This window comes from Schistocerca serialis, chromosome 4 (genome assembly GCF_023864345.2).
Source record: "Schistocerca serialis cubense isolate TAMUIC-IGC-003099 chromosome 4, iqSchSeri2.2, whole genome shotgun sequence".
NCBI classification, from domain to species: Eukaryota; Metazoa; Arthropoda; class Insecta; order Orthoptera; family Acrididae; genus Schistocerca; species Schistocerca serialis.
In genome coordinates this window covers 136,984,406-137,002,189 of record NC_064641.1, presented here as the reverse complement: position 1 = coordinate 137,002,189, position 17,784 = coordinate 136,984,406, and the positions used below count along the sequence as shown (strand labels likewise).

The 17,784-nt window shown below is 39.1% G+C and overlaps 1 long non-coding RNA gene across 1 annotated transcript in view; it reads right to left on the bottom strand.

Annotated features, from left to right (window-relative positions):
• LOC126473277 (uncharacterized) overlaps positions 1-8,879 on the bottom strand; it is a 75,390-nt gene extending 66,511 nt beyond the window's left edge. The window contains exon 1 of the long non-coding RNA XR_007586429.1: positions 8,465-8,879. This is a non-coding gene — a long non-coding RNA (uncharacterized LOC126473277). The remainder of the gene's footprint in view (positions 1-8,464) is intronic.
• Between the last annotated feature and the right edge of the window lie 8,905 nt (positions 8,880-17,784).

Genomic DNA, 17,784 nt, shown 5'->3' with positions numbered 1-17,784 from the left:
TGTAAGCTACTCCCCTTACTCCATAATGGTCCAACTTCTGCAGTAATATTTTGTGGCCAATACAGTCAAAAGCCTTTGTTAAATCAAAGAAAACACCTAGCGTTCGCAACCTTTTATTTAATCTGTCCAAAACCTCACAGAGAAAAGAGAATATAGCATTTTCAGTTGTTAAACCATTTCTAAAACCAAACTGAACATTTGACAGCAAATTATGTGAATTTAAATGCTCCAGTAACCTTGTATATACAACCTTCTCAATAACTTTAGCAAACACCGATGGCATAGGAATAGGGTTATAATTGTCAATATTATCCCTGTCTCCCTTTTTATAAAGTGGCTTCACTACAGAGTACTTTAATCGGTCAGGAAACCGACCACTCCTAAAGGAAAAGTTACAGATATGGCTAAGTACTGGGCTAACATACATAGAACAATACTTCAGTATTCTGCTAGATACCCCGTTATATCCATGAGAGCTCTTGGTCTTTAGTGATTTAATTATTAACTCAATCTCCCTCTTGTCAGTATCATGGAGGAGCATTTCAGGTAACAGTCTCGGAACACTTTTTTCTAAGAGCACTATATGATTCCATGTTGGGACTAGGTTTCTATTTAGTTCACCTGCTATATTCAGAAAGTGATTATTAAATACTGTACGTATATGCGACTTATCAGTAACACGGACATTCCTACTCCGCACTGATTCTATATCCTCGACCTGTCTCTGCAGACCAGCCACTTCCTTTACGACTGACCATATGGTTTTAATTTTATCCTGAGACTTAGCTATTCTATCTGCATACCACATACTTTTTGCCTTCCTAATAACATTTTTAAGCACCTTACAATACTGTTTGTAATGGGCTGCTGCATTTAGATTCTGACTGTTTCTAACGTTTTGATATAATTGCCACTTTGTTCTACAAGATATTCTTATCCCTCTAGTCAGCCACCCAGGCTGCCTGTTTGTGGTAGTACCTTGTTTTGAACATTCTAACGGAAAGCAACTTTCAAAGAGCACGAGAAATGTCTTGAGGAAAGCATTATATTTATCGTCTACTGTATCAGCACTATAAACATCTTTCCACTCTTGTTCCTTGATAAGGTTTACAAATGTCTCTACAGCAACTGGGTCAGCTTTCCTAAACAGTTGCAGCATAAAAATCTTTTAGAGGTAAAATTTGTGCATCATGATCTGAAAGGCCATTCACCTTTTTGCTAACAGAATGCCCTTCTAGTAATGAGGAATGAACAAAAATGTTGTCTATGGTTGTTCTACTGTTCCCTTGCACTCTCATTGGAAAGAATACGGTTTGCATAAGATTACATGAATTAAGGTGGTCTACCAGCATCCTCTTCGTTGCACAATCTCTTATACAATTAATATTGAAGTCACCACATATAACTAACTTTTTGTATTTCCTATAAAGTGAACCAAGAACCTCCTCTAGCTTTAGCAAAAATGTTGTGAAATCGGAGTCTGGGGATCTATAAATAACAACAGTTAGAAGTTTAGCTCCATTAAATTTAACCACACCTGCACAACATTCAAACACCTTTTCAGTGCAGTACTTTGAAACATCAATTGACTCAAATGGGATGCCGTTTTTCACATACATGGCTACTCCCCAACACTGCAAAGAGCTCCTTGAAAAGCTGCCAGCCAACCTGTATCCAGGTAAAGGAAGCCTCTGAATTATCTCCTTATTTAAGAAGCGTTCAGATATACCAATAATTGAAGAGCCAACATCTATAAGCAATTCACTAACTTTATCTCTAATACCTTGTATATTTTGATGAAATATACTAATTCCCTCATTACTTGGGTACCTAAGCTTTGTCAAAAGTGGTTCCTCTGTTAGAGAGACTTCCCTTGAGCAGGAATACCTATCAGCTGACTTCAATCTAAAAAAGATGCAGCTCTAACACCCACTACTGCAGGAAGTGATCCCACCAACCCCACCTATGCTGTCACCTATAAGCTTTGCTAAACTCCCCTTCCCATACCTGTTGAGGTGCAGGCCATGTCTAGTGACTTTTTTCCAAAGGTCTCTTTAATTTTCCTGTAGGCAGTATCTATATTACCCCTAGTGAGATAAGCCTCTACATCCTTACATTTGTCCTCTAGCCATGCTTGCTTAGCCATTTTGCACTTCCTGTCGATCTCATTTTTGAGACGTTTGTATTCCTTTTTGCCTGCTTCATTTACTGTGTTTTTATATTTTCTCCTTTCATCAATTAAATTCAATATTTCTTCTGTTACCCAAGGACTTCTACTAGCCCTTGTCTTTTTACCTACTTGATCCTCTGCTGCCTTCACTACTTCATCCCTCAGAGCTACCCATTCTTCTTCTGCTGTATTTCTTTCCCCCATTCCTGTCAATTGTTCCCTTATGCTGTCCCTGAAACTCTGTACAACCTCTCGTTTAGTCAGTTTATCCAGGTGCCATCTCCTTAAATTCCCACCTCAATTTCTTCAGTTTTAATCTACAGTTCATAACCAATAGATTGTGGTCAGAGTCCACATCTGCCCCTGGAAATGTCTTGCAATTTAAAACCTGGTTCCTATATCTCTGTCTTACGATTATATAATCTATCTGATAACCTTCTAGTACCTCCAGGATTCTTCCATATATATAACCTTCTTTTATGATTCTTGAACCAAGTGTTAGCTATGATTAAGTTATGCACTGTGCAAAATTCTACCAGTCTGCTTCCTCTTTCATTTTTATTTATTTATTTTTTTTTATTTATTTATCTCTTGTTCCGGTGATCCATGTTGTGACAGTATCACAGGATATGGAACGTGTCAATTTTACAAGCTTTTGGCCAGAATTTATGGTAATACATAAAACAAAACAAAAACAGTAAACAGTAACTTAGGTCCCACTACAAAAAAATACATTTTAGATATAGATAGAGATTACAAAACAAAAAACAGTGAACAGTAACTTAGGTCCCACTACAAAAATACATTTTAGAGAGAGATAAAGATTACAAAATAATAAGTGTTACAAAGAAATAAATATTGCAAAATATATGTTCACAATAAAAATATTCGGTATTACAAACACAAATTTGGGCATTTCACAATACAAGAGATGTTAAACACTGTAGTTCAGGAACTCTTCTAATGTATAAAATGATCCTTGCAATAGGAACTGCCTTAAGGTTTTTTTGAACAGGAGATCATCATCTATCAAACACTTAATTCTTGAAGGGAGGGCATTAAAAATCTTACAGCCACTGAAATGGACTCCTTTCTGCACCATACTTAGATTTGGCTGTTCATAGTGGATATCATGTTTCCTTCTAGTATTGTGACTGTGATATGCACTATTCAGCTTAAAGATGGATTTTTCTTTCCTTATGAAGCACATCAATGAGAATATATATTGCGCAGTGGATGTAAGTATTTCAAGCTTCTTAAAAAGATTCCTGCATGTGGCTCTAGGATTGACTCCACACATGATCCTTATGGCTCTTTTTTGTACACACAGTACTTTTTTAGCCAGTGGCTGATTTCCCCAAAATATAATTCCAAATGCCATAATTGCATGAAAGTAACCATAATATGCTGACTTCATGGTTTCCATATTTCTATAAGAAGAAACAATGCGCAATGCATATGTTGCTGAACTTAGTCTTTTGCACAGATCCACGATGTGGCTGGACCAATTCAGTTTGCTATCAATATGCAAGCCTAGGTATTTTGAGGAATCTACCCTGTTCATTGTCTGCTCACCTACCTTTACAAATATTTCCTCATCTTTGGATGTTTTGTGGAACTGAATGTAGTTTGTTTTACAGTAATTTAAAATAAGACCATTAATGTTGAACCAGTTCACCGTTTCATTTAAAATCTTATTTGCCGTTACCTCAAGCTTATCTTCCGAATTATCAATAAGTAGTGTAGTGTCATCCGCGAAAATGGTGAATCTACAATATTCCGTAGAGAGAGGAAGATCATTTATAAATATAATAAAAAGTAGGGGGCCCAGAACTGAGCCCTGCGGCACTCCACATGAGATGGTACCCCATTCTGAAGATATAGGGACACCAACTTGACTATCTACTACAACTTTTTGTTTTCTGTTTGACAGATATGAGTCGAGCCATTTCCCTGCTGCACCACTTATACCGAGATGTGCAGCTTTTTGTAAAAGAATTTGGTGATTTACACAGTCAAATGCTTTTGTTAGGTCACAAAATATGCCAATCACTTTCAGTTTTTTGTTGATAGATTCCAAGAGTTTGCCAGTAAATGCAAATATTGCATCTTCTGTTGACAAACCTTTCTGAAACCCAAATTGACTTTTGCTGAAGCTATTGTGTTCACTGAGATGCTTAACTATCCTGGCATGCATTAGTTTCTCTAAAACTTTCGAAAAGCTTGTCAGTAGTGATATTGGCCTATAGTTAGCAGTATCCGTCTTATCCCCCTTCTTATACAGCGGTTTTACAACTGCATACTTAAGCCTCTCAGGAACTATTCCTTGCTTAAGTGATGCATCAAAAATGTGGCAAAGGACTTTACTTACATGGCTGGAGCAGTATTTTAATAATTTGTTAGAAATGTTGTCAATTCCAGCAGAGTTTTTACTTTTCAGGGATTTAATAACTCTTTCAATTTCTTGAACAGTGACTGTTTTTACCTTCATGTGTTGCACTAAACCAGGTACTCTAGCTTTCAAAAGATTGATGGCTTGCTTCATGGACCCTTGTAAACCTATTTTTTCTGTTACTGTTAAAAAATTGTAGTTGAATGTGTCTGCAACTGTTTTTGGATCGCTAACAAGATTACCCTCACTTTTGATTTGGATATTTTCACTACAAACTGCATTTTTCCCGGTTTCTTTCTTTACAAATTTCCAGATAGTTTTTACTTTATTGCTTGAGTTGTCAATTTCTGCCTTCAAGCACATGTTCTTTGCTGCCTGAATTGTCTTATTCAGAACTTTACTGTAGATTTTATAGTGTGTAATCCTACTGTTATCATTTGAACTCCTGGCTGCAGCATATAGTTCTCTTCTTGTTTTACAAGAGATTTTGATGCCTTTAGTAATCCAAGGCTTGTTTCCAGATTTGCACAGGTTTTCTCTCACTGATTTTTTAGGAAATGCTTCTTCAAAAAGGCTTGTAACTTCATTGATAAATATATTAAATTTTGAATTAACACCAACTGTAGCATATACAGGAGACCAGTCCACAAGCCGTAATTGCTGATTAAAGGTTTCAGTGGTGTGTCTGTTTATAATCCTAAATGTTTTCCAAATGAAATTTTCTTTTCTTCGTACATTCATTTGGTTTAGAGTGAGGAATTGCCCTTCATGATCAGAGAGACCATTTATAATATTTTTCATGGTTAAATTATTGCAAATATCCTTATCTACAAATACATTATCTATTAAAGTGCTAGAGCTGGCAGTTACTCTAGTTGGAGTGTTCACAAGTGGTACTAAATTGTAACAGTACATTAAATGTTCAAAATCTGTCTTGTTTCTATTTTCTGTTAAAAGGTCCACATTGAAGTCACCCATAACAATGATAGATTTAGTTTTCCTACATAGGTGGACCAGAAGTGATTCAGTTTGTCTTAGAAATACATTTAGATTTCCAGCAGGTGCCCTGTAAACAGCCAGAACAATAACAGTTGCACTATCTGCTGTTAACTCAATGCCACACACCTCAAAATGTTGTTCATCACAGTATTTGCTTAAATCTAGGGATTTATACACTATATTATTTTTTATAAATATTGCAACACCACCTTTTTCCATAACAGATCTACAGTAATGAGTAGCTAAACTAAAGTTCTCAATCTGTATCATGTGGATCCCATTCTTAACGTGATGTTCTGAGAAACACAGTATATCAGGCTCACTTTCACACTCGTCTTTTAAATTTATTAGCAACTGGTCTATTTTATTCTTGAGGCTACATATATTTTGGTGGAATAAAGACAAAGTTTGATTTTTCCTCACCTCTGCATTTGCGTGATGTTTGCTAGGAATGGCTTTTTTCAGTACATTAGTTGATAGTATTGCTTGGGGTGTGGAAAACTCATATTGAACACACGAGAGAGATGCTTCACGCAACTTTGAATCCTCATCTCTCGTGTTACTCACCATAAAAAACGCTGAGTTTGTTTTCTGTTGCGTGTAGGACGGGCAATAGTTACCGCTGAATATGTTGTTTTAGCTGTTGGTTCCGCCACTGACGATTCTGCTGCTTTTGAGGATGCTTCTTCTTCTTTTGCTGAGACTGGTCCCATACCGGTACATGGAATTTTTCTGTTCGCTCTCTCTCTGTTCGCAATGATTTCTTTTATCATTTTACATACAACGTTTTTTCCTTCATAATTTAGATGCATTCCGTGTTTGGTATGCTGGCATCTGTCCAATTTGCCTATATCAAGGACGCTACATTTTCCAAACAAAGAACACATCTGTTTTATTTTAATGTTAGTTTTACGAATTTCTTTATTTACACACGAGTGATACATTAGATCATATCTGTGTGGTAATGTTGCAACTATCGTATTTTTTTGTTTACTGCGTTCCAGGAATTTCTTTAGTTCAGTGAGACAGTTATTTGCTTCGTTTTTCGCAACATCATTTGCGCCCGCTATACACACGACATAGTCATTTTTTCCCGACATTTTGTCTTGTAAATCAACACCAATAATGTTTTTTGCTGTTGCTCCTGGCTTCACAAAACCTGTTGCGTCGTATTTCGTCTTTTCTTTGAATAGTCTCGTCATTTTTCTGCCGTGACTGTCCGTTAAAAATAATACATTACTTTCGTCTTTGCACTGTTGTACGTTTTGATCGATAGTGTCTTTCTCATTACTTCGTGCAATAGATGCCCCATTATTATGTACAATAGAGGGCATGCTCAATATCGCACCTTTATTGTTTGTGTTAATGCTGAACTCAGAGCCTGTATCACCATTCTGATTACAAAGTTTGTTCAAAAGTTCATGTTCCCTTACCGATGTTAGGCCTAAATCCGCCTCTTCACTCACGGAAAGAACTTGAAATTTGTTTTTAACAGCCCACTGCTTCGTGTTTTTACTCCCTGGTGATGCTTTCGTATTCACACCTCTGTTTTTATATGGTATATTTGTCCACTCATTAGAGTTTTTTTGCGGAAGAGAACTGGCCGTTTGTTTGACTAATGACTCACTTATTTCTTTTCGAAGTTCTGACATCTCACTACTCAATACACTGACGATTTGCTGAAGGCTAGAAATACACTCATTTAACTTAATAATTTCGTCCTTACAATTCACACACACTGTACTTTTACCGATATTATTTTCGTTTTTCGCAGGAACACTACTCACTTGTACACACAACATCTCCGCCATCTTTGCAAACCCCCAATCCATATTCACCTACTATGTTTCCTTCTCTCACTTTTCCTACTCTCAAATTCCAGTCACCCATGACTATTAAATTTTCGTCTCCCTTCACTACCTGAATAATTTCTTTTATCTCATCATACATTTCTTCAATTTCTTCATCATCTGCAGAGCTAGTTGGCATATAAACTTGTACTACTGTAGTAGGCATGGGCTTTGTGTCTATCTTGGCCACAATAATACGTTCACTATGCTGTTTGTAGTAGCTTACCCGCACTCCTATTTTTTTTTTTTTTTTTATTCGTTGTTAAACCTACTCCTGCATTACCCCTATTTGATTTTGTATTTATAGCTGTGTATTCACCTGACCACAAGTCTTGTTCCTCCTGCCACCGAACTTCACTAATTCCTACTATATCTAACTTTAACCTATCCATTTCACTTTTTAAATTTTCTAACCTACCTGCCCGATTAAGGGATCTGACATTCCACACTCCGATCTGTAGAACGCCAGTTTTCTTTCTCCTGATAATGACGTCCTCTTGAGTAGTCCCCACCCGGAGATCCGAATGGGGGACTATTTTACTCAAGAGGACGCCATCATCATTTAACCATAAAGTAAAGCTGCATGCCCTCGGGAAAAATTACAGCTGTAGTTTCCCTTGCTTTCAGCCGTTCGCAGTACCAGCACAGCAAGGCCGTTTTGGTTAGTGTTACAAGGCCAGATCAGTCAATCATCCAGACTGTTGCCCCTGCAACTACTGAAAAGGCTGTTGCCCTCTTCAGGAACCACACGTTTGTTGGGCCTCTCAACAGATACCCTTCCGTTGTGGTTGCACCTACGGTACGGCTATCTGTATCGCTGAGGCACACAAGCCTCCCCGCCAACGGCAAGGTGCATGGTTCATGGGGGGACTTATATACCTGAGACTTAAGAATATTCTAGTTTCACTTATGGATTTACCCTCATGTATTATTTATGATGGTGCCATCAGGCTTCATGCAGTACTGAATTAAAATGTACTGCGTTTTATATAAATTCAGCGACAGTTCATTTACAAAGAAACAGTTATTAATATTAAAGAAAATATTACTTACCTTTTCAAGTGCTGAAATTTCTTCATTAGTCTTGATAACAGTACAAGCATTGTTGGAGAAGAGCTGTAAGGGAATAAAACTGAGAAAGTATTTGGAGCAGAGGACAAAGCCCAGAATTATAATCGGCCTCGACCATGGCCATGGCCAACTGGTGCTGATGCTGGTCGCTGAACTGTATGATGATCAGAAGCAACTGCCTCCATCTCATCAGACTTCCGCCTGCTGATGACTGGGCTAGTCTTCAGGAAATTACTACAGTTCAACTTACTGCTGGTAGCGACATCCCCACTAGTCATCACCCTGTTCCAAATTGTTTGATACGACATAAAAACGCAGCCACAACCATAATGTCAGGTGTATTTAAACCTACCTGAACCAGCTTGTCATCATTTGATCAGCTGTGCAATGTAGCTGTGTCCAGTCTGTGTCAACGGTGGCCTTGAAGTCTGCACTATAAATATGTCACCACTGCCTCTGGCACTGATGGGCCGTGATCCATGGACCTTTGCCTGACTGACCTGGTATTCAAAACTCTGCTGTCGCCTCTACAGGATTACTTGGCATCACCGCTGACCTCTAGCTATCAGTTCAGATTTAGACTCTGAGCAATACTGCAGCCTAGTACAATGCCTGCTGACACTGGCAACTGCTCATGCCACAAAGGGCCACACGTAATGTGTTGCCACTGCTCTTGACCCCGGCATCCCAAGTAGAGTGAGCCACATTTCCAGCACCTGGTGTTAACCACACACCACATCTATCTTGCCTCCAGCTACAATGCCAGAATATTATACCAAACTGTGCCAGAGATGAAAGTGTATCTGAATGACTATCCAAGCTGAATAAAATAATAAAGAACTGTTTTATATTTATCAATGATTTGTCTGCAGCTTCCCCACGTCACACATCTCTCAAACCATCTACAAACCCCCAATATGCACAGTTATGTTTCACCCTTGTTTCTCCACAGCTATACCAGAGCCGTTGCAGAACTATTTGTGATTTCTTTGATACAGGACATGCAAGTCATTTACATACAGCCCTAGTGAACCTCACAATGTTTTGCAATTGCTAAATATGTATGGGAATTGGATATAAGTCCTGATCTTCTCCCTGCTCTCTGTCGCTCTCCTTCTGCCCCCTCTCTATGTTCATTCCTCACTCCCCTCCCCACCCCGCCGCTTTTGAAAACTTGAATCTTGTTTATTGTTATAGCCAATGAAACTTTGACTGGGAGTGAAGTTTCTTGAATCATTTGGTATACACGGTATGAGAGACCTCTCCTGCTGCTGGATCTGTGATGATAGTAGCTTCAGTGACAGCATTTTGCATAGTTCCAGTCTGCAAAAGATTTCTGTTTACTATGTACAGGCCAAGTCCCCACTCTGCATCCTTTTAGTTAGACATCTGGTACCACAATATTTGAGCTTCTCTAGCAGAAAACTGTGAACCGCACAAGTAAATGTTTTTAACAAGCCTCAGAAAACACCAATTGGCAATATTTGCTCACTTAAATTTGATATAATCTGATTTGTGATGTAAAAAATAGCATATTCTCTGGAGAGAACCTTTTGAAATCCAGATTGAGTAAGTATCTTAATTTGAGAGTGATGTGTCTTTTTCATGTACATGTAATTCTTTCCACTAGCTTTCAGAATCTACTAATTAGTGACACTGGCCTATAATTGTTAATATCAGTCTTACTTCCTTTCTTGGAAAGTGGTTTGATGATAGCATATTTTAGTCTGTATGAAAATGTCCCTTGTGGTAGTGATGAATTGCATATTTGACTGAATCTGATATGTAACTTGAGATTTTATCAACTGTATGAGTCTCTTTGTTTTGGGAAATTAATTACATTCTTAATTTATTAAACAGAGCATGGGGTAATTGCAGTTTGCCTGTATGTACGTGGTATTGCTTCTAGCAGGTACTCTATTGCTTTATTCCTAATACCGTTCATGCCAATCTTCTAAGCTGCTTCTAGAAAGTGATTATTAAATACATCATCTAGCTGGCTGCAATCACTTATTTGGCTGTTTTGTTTAGTAATAAAGTACTCACATTACTTACCTGACTTCCTCATTTCTCTTTTACACATTACGCATTGTAATCTTACCCTCCTGCACTTCACTATTAAAATTCTTTGTCTTAGTCTCTTCATTATTTTCAAAAGCATCTTCATTATCTCGCTGTTGTTTGTGTTATTGGCTCCAATTTTTGTGTCTAGTGGTGCATTCTGGTGGCTGTAATTTTGATTTAACGTTGTAGGTTCCTGATGACTGAATAACTAATGAAGATTTGCCTGTATATTGCTTTTATTTTATCCCATTCTTCTACATCACACTGACTTCACATGCTCCACTTTCAGAACAAATTCACATTGTTGTTGACTAGATTAGAAATTCATCTACTTCCATCAGAGGCATGCCCAATACTCCCTAACGTTCTACAGTATACACAATATTCCAAAGAGTTTACAAACTTTCTTGACCAAAGAAGAATTTTCACTAAAATATATCATTTTTTGGAAAAGAATCCAGAAATAAATTTAATAATTAGTGTTAGATTGTGCAATTAATAATATGAATTTTAAATATGCCAGAATTTCTAATTTCAAATATTTCTAAAAGAAGAGTAATTTTAACTGTACGTACAGAGTATTAAGAAATTGATTTCCTTTTATATATTTTAGCCTGAAACATAACACATCGTATACAAAATCATATGAAGTTCATTCAGTTAAACAGCTGAGATAATGAAACTTCCTGGCAGATTAAAACTGTGTGCCAGACCGAGAATCGAACTTGGGACCTTTGCCTTTCGCGGGCAAGTGCTCTACCGACTGAGCTACCCAAGCATGACTCACGCCCGTCCTCACAGCTTTAATTCCGCCAGTACCTTGTCTCCTACCTTCCAAACTTTACAGAAGCTCTCCTGCGAACCTTGCAGAATTAGCACTCCTGAAAGAAAGGATATTGCGGATCTCTTGCCACTAACTTGAATCATTGTACACTGATCGACCAGAACATTATATGACCACCTACCTAACAGCCAATATGTCCAACATTTGGCAAGGATAACAGCCACGGTGCATCATGGCATTGAAGCAATGAGGCCTTGGTAGGTTGCTGCAAAGAGATGGCACCACTTCTGCGCACACAAGTCACCTAATTCTGGGGAGTGGGCAAATTTGCTCCGACACCACATTCTGTCAAATCCAAGATGTGTTTGATCGGGTTCAGATGTAGTGAGTCGTGCGACCAGCACATCAATTGGAACTCACCACTGCATTTATCTAACCACTCCTGGCCTTGTGACATGGTGCATTATCTTGTTAAAAAATGCCACAGCTGTCTGGAAACATGGGCGTCATGAAGGGGTGTTACATGGTCTGCTACCTGTGTGCAAGACACCTTGGTCATCATAGTTCCTTGCACAAGCTCCACTGGCCCCATGGATGCACAATGGAGCCGCCACCAGCTTTTCTGTCCTGTGGTATAGGTGACAAGGAGCTGTTCTCCTGGAAGATGACAGATTTGTGTCCTCCCCATCGCCATGATAAAGAAGGTATTGGTATTCATCAGACTATGCAACACTAACACTGTGCCAGTGTCCAGTGCCGATGGTCACATGCCCAGTTCAGTTGTAGTTGCCAATTCATGGTGTTAACATTGACACTTGCATGGGCCGGTTGCAGAGGCTACTATTTGGTGTGTTTGGTACACTGTGTGTTCAGACACACTTGTATTCTGCCTAGCATTAAAGTCTGATGCCAGTTCCACCGTAGTTCACCACCTGTCCTGTTTTACCAGTTTGCCCAGCCGATGAGTGATGGCCACCCAACCCCATGACGTCTGGACCTACTTTCACCTTGGTTTTGCCATATGTTGAAAACACTCACCACAGCACTACTCAGACACCCACAAGTCATGCAAATTTCCGAAATGCTTGTCTCAAGCCTCAGGTCCATCACAATCTACGTTCCAATTGATATGCTAGCCCCACAACCTGCCCGATCTAAACCCGATCATTGCACACTGATCAGCCAGAACATTATATGACCATCTACCTAACAGCCTTTATGTCCACCTTTGGCACGAATAATAGCCACATTGTGCCTTGGCATGGAAGCAATGAGGCCTTGGTAGGTGAAACTCAGATCACGTACCTTCACCATTCTCCACATGGATAATGCACTATGGGTGTGTCTGACTGGCAGTCATTCCTCGTCATGTGATGCTGTTATCACCTGCATGGGTTTATATTGATAGTAGGTTGGTGGTCATGATGTTCTGGCTGATCAGCATCATGTGTACAACTGCTAAATATTACAGTACTGAATTTCAATCACGTAATATTTTACTGGTGTGATTTCTTTGCTTTTATAAAATATGAACTTTATTTAAAATTAAGTAAGCAAGAAAAATAAAGTACACACACATCTTGAATACTTTGAAATCATATGTATGACAGACCTCTTGTCATTATCCAGTCATCAGTTCTGTAGCTGACTTGACTAAATAGCACAATTGCATCATATATTATAACTGAACAAAATAATCAATTTTTGTAAATATAACTGGATAGATAAACAAAATCTATTCACCAAATGGCAGCACAAAAAAACCAATGTTCAAGTTTTTGGAGCCAGTAGCTCCTTCTTCTGGCAGAAAGGTTGAAGGGTTAGGAATGGGGGACGAAGGAAAAGGACTGGTGTGGTTGTGGAAATGGGGAGTTATGGAAAAGTCACCCAGAACCCCCAAGTCAAGGGAGACTGACTGGATGGGATGAGAAGGAAACACTGATGTTAGGGACTGCACCAGATGAGATTTGAAAACCAGAGAGCTTAAAGGTGAAAAATAATAAGAAATAGAGAGAGATTAATGACATAACGTCATGTAAGCTAATTGAATTATACAGGGTGCTCAAAAAGTCTCTCCGCAGTGCCGTATGATTGTCAGCCGCACATGCCGTATGCTGCAGTGAATATATAAAAATGAAACTCAGTGAAATACAAGTTATTAATTTACTGAATACCTATTCATTTTTACTGAGATAAATGAAATAGTGGAATGTGGGGAGAGTCCACTTGAAGGGAAGTAACCCAGGCAGGCGAACAATCATACAGCATGTGCAGCTAACAATCACACGGCACTGCGGAGAGACTTCTTGAACACCCCGTATGTGACAGGTGTGTGAGGTTGAGGGTGTGGGAAAAAATAAATAGATCAGAATATAAAAAAATTATAAAAAACTAAAAGGAACCAAAGAAGGGGATAGTTATTAAAAGTAAAGGTTGAGAAGAAAGAAATCAAAATGAATTAAGGCCTGATCGGTGGTGAGAACGACAGTTTCCACTTGCTTAGTACTGAGAAACCGGTGTCCGAAAGGAGAATCCAGATGGCACGTGTGGTGAAATGGGCACAGAGGTTATGACTGTCACATTTTAGAGAATACTCTGTGACAAGATACTGTGTGTAGCCAGTAAACAACCTCTGTCTACACCCACTCATCCTAACTGATAACTAGGTGGTAGTCATACCAATGCAAAAGGCTGGTAGAAGACATTTGCCATTTCACAGGTGGCTCTGCCTCTGCTAATATATGTTATGCCAGTGATGGTACTACGTTACATAGAGCAAGTCTTTCAGTGGGAATGGTCACAGGGGTAGGAGCCATAGGGTAGGGAAATGGATGCACAAGGAGCACAGGGTCTGACAAGGATACTGCAGAGACTGGGGTAGGGGATGTGGTGTCATTCCGTCAGACAGAATGAACCTCATTTCACAGCATGATTTTAGGAAGTCTTTCCTTCTCATTCTGTCTGGTAAGTCTTTCCTGACTTAGGGGTTGGGATGACTTCCTGTAACTCTCATTTCCTCACAAGTCCCTTTGTTTCATCCCTCTTCCTTCCACTACAACCCTTCTGCCAGAAAAAAGTACCAACGGCTCCAATACTTGCACATTTCCTTCACCTCACTGTGTGTTTTCTCCTGCCACCTCTTGGTAAGCAGATTTTTTCCCCTCTATCCAATTATACAGGGTGATTATAATTGAAGTTAATCTTTCAGAACACTGTTGAAATATCACCACTGGTCAGAATAACATCAAATTGCAATGGAATATTATTGGAGAAGGGGGAAAACGTATGGCAGAAGATAAAAAATAGGGTGAAAATTGATCAATAGATGGTGCTGTATGTGTCAGAATACGTAAACAAAAACACCTGTCATGCGCACGACCCATTGAAGTAGGCATAAACATGCCGAGTACATGGTTTTTCCTCCTTCCGTGTGTGCGACATTCGTCAAGACTATCTCAATGCAGGATTGCGCTCTGCTTGTAAAGATGTAATACAAGAATGATGACCGTGCACACATCGCTCTGCAGAAGTTCTGGACACTGAAGGGTTTGAAAAAAGGTGTTGGTCTGATGACTGCCATGGGTCTGAAGAAAATGATTCGGAAATTCGAAAAGACAGGTTCTTTTGGTGTGCAACCTGATAGAGGGAGGAAACAAATTGATTCGGCATCAGTGGAAGCAGTGGTCACAGTAATGCAGGAGGAGACAAGTGGTGGTGTGCAAATGTGTAGTGAACGGGAAATTGCCCGAACATTGGACCTACCTATGAGAACGGTGCGTAAAATCCTACAAAACATCCTTCTTTGCTATCCATTCATAATTACCCATGTACACCAGTTGCTTCCTGTTGACCTGCCGGCACCTTTGCTTCAGAATTTCTTGCTCGCATGAAAGTGGACAATGATTGGCCATGGAAGATTTTGTGGACAGATGAAGCCCACTTCCATCTGACAGGATATTTCAATATGCAGATCTGTCGAATATGGGCTATGAAAAATTCACACGCAAATCAACCAGTACCATTTCATCCTGAAAAGGTCACTGTGTGGTGCGGGTTCACAGCATCATTTATCATAGGGCCATATTTTTTCGAAGAGACAGGTGCTTCCAGTCCTGTTACCTGTACCGTCACTGGTAAGTGCTACGAGTGTGTTTTTCACAACCACGTCATTCCAGCTCTCCAACAGTGTGGATGGGATCATTTTTATGCAAGATTGCTCACCACCGCACATTGCAAATCCACTTAAGCAGCTGCTGAAGCGCCATTTTGGAAATGTTAGAATTATCACCTGCCAGTTCCCCACAGCCTGGCCGTCCTGATCACCTGATATTAATCTGTCTGACTTCTGGCTGTGGGGCTATCTGAAAGATGTGTTCAGTGTTTTGATTGCAAACTTAGCTACACTGAAGGCAAGCATTGCCGAACTCATTCTGAATGTGACCCTGGAAACACATCGATCGGTTGTGGAACATGCTGTTTCTCAATTTCAACTTGTTGCAAAAAATGGTGGACAGCATATTGAACATGTTTTGTGCCAGTCACATGGAAATTAATAACCCAATTTGATTTTGATTGATGCTTTTTATGCAGTTTTTTTGCCTCAGGACAGTTAAAAACTGATGCGAGTGATGCTTTATATGCGGTTTTTGGCCTTAGGACAATTAAAAACCAACTTTTCCCATCCAATGTGATATGACCTTGCTGTGGTGGATGGGCTCATGTAACTAACATTACCACACCTGTACACCCATGCACACTGAGTAGTATGGTTTGTTAAGTGTCAAACATACACCTTAGACATTGTTTTATGGTTCATTTGTCATTTGTAGTTGACCACTATTAAATCATGGTGCTTGCAGCACCATCAATTGCTACAGTTTGTAACTATTTATTTTTCTTCTGCCATATGTTTCCTCCCTTCTCCAATAATATTCTGCTACAATTTGACGTCATTCTGACGAGTGGTGTTATTTCTACAGTGGTTTGAAAGTTTAACTTCAATTATTATCACTCTGTATTTCTCCTGTTACTACTTGGTGCGTAAGTATCTTTACATATCCAATTATATAATTATATTTCCCTGCAACCATTTGGTGAGTACTTTTGTTTTATCTCTCCAGTTATATATATATATATATATATATATATATATATATATATATATATATATATATATATATATATATATATATATATATATAAATAGAGGGAAACATTCCACGTGGGAAAAATATATCTAAAAAGAAAGATGATGAAACTTACCAAACAAAAGCGCTGGCAGGTCGATAGACACACAAACAAACACAAACATACACACAAAATTCTAGCTTTCGCAACCAATGGTTGCCTCGTCAGGAAAGAGGGAAGGAGAAGGAAAGACAAAAGGATATGGGTTTTAAGGGAGAGGGTAAGGAGTCATTCCAATCCCGGGAGCGGAATCCCGGGATTGGAATGACTCCTTACCCTCTCCCTTAAAACCCATATCCTTTTGTCTTTCCTTCTCCTTCCCTCTTTCCTGACGAGGCAACCATTGGTTGCGAAAGCTAGAATTTTGTGTGTATGTTTGTGTTTGTTTGTGTGTCTATCGACCTGCCAGCGCCTATATATATATATATATATAGAGGGAAACATTCCACGTGGGAAAAATTATATATAAAAACAAAGATGAGGTGACTTACCGAACGAAAGCGCTGGCAGGTCGATAGACACACAAACAAACACAAACACACACACAAAATTCAAGCTTTCGCAACAAACTGTTGCCTCATCAGGAAAGAGGGAAGGAGAGGGGAAGACGAAAGGAAGTGGGTTTTAAGGGAGAGGGTAAGGAGTCATTCCAGTCCCGGGAGCGGAAAGACTTACCTTAGGGGGAAAAAAGGACAGGTATACACTCGCACACACGCACATATCCATCCACACATACAGACACAAGCAGACATATTTAAAGACAAAGAGTTTGGGCAGATATATATATATGTGGCAGTAGGAGAAAACAAATATAAATGTTATGGAAATGTGCAAGCTTTTGGAGCCAGTAGCGCCTCCTTCTGGCTGAAAGGTTGATGGGGAAGGATGAAGGGAAAGGACTGTCTATGCTTAGGAAATGGGGAGAGTTACACTAAAGTCACCATGAACCCCAGGTCAGGGGGCACTTTACCAGACAGGATGACAAGGAAAGAATTACTTCAAAATAGCCTCTAAGGCAAACTGGCCAACTCTGACATGTCCACAAATTTTAATTTTTGACAAACTTTTCAGCAATGAGGCAACCAGGGTTTAACCTTTAAAAGGAATTATTTTGTTTTTAGCAATGAAACTCTGCAAGAAGGAAAGTCTGTAATATGTATTAATTACAGATGGATTCAGCATTGCATTTCAACTAGTAATAAGACCAGACATGATTCAGATGATGAATTTCTAATCTAACAGAACACAATGATATAAGACAAATAAC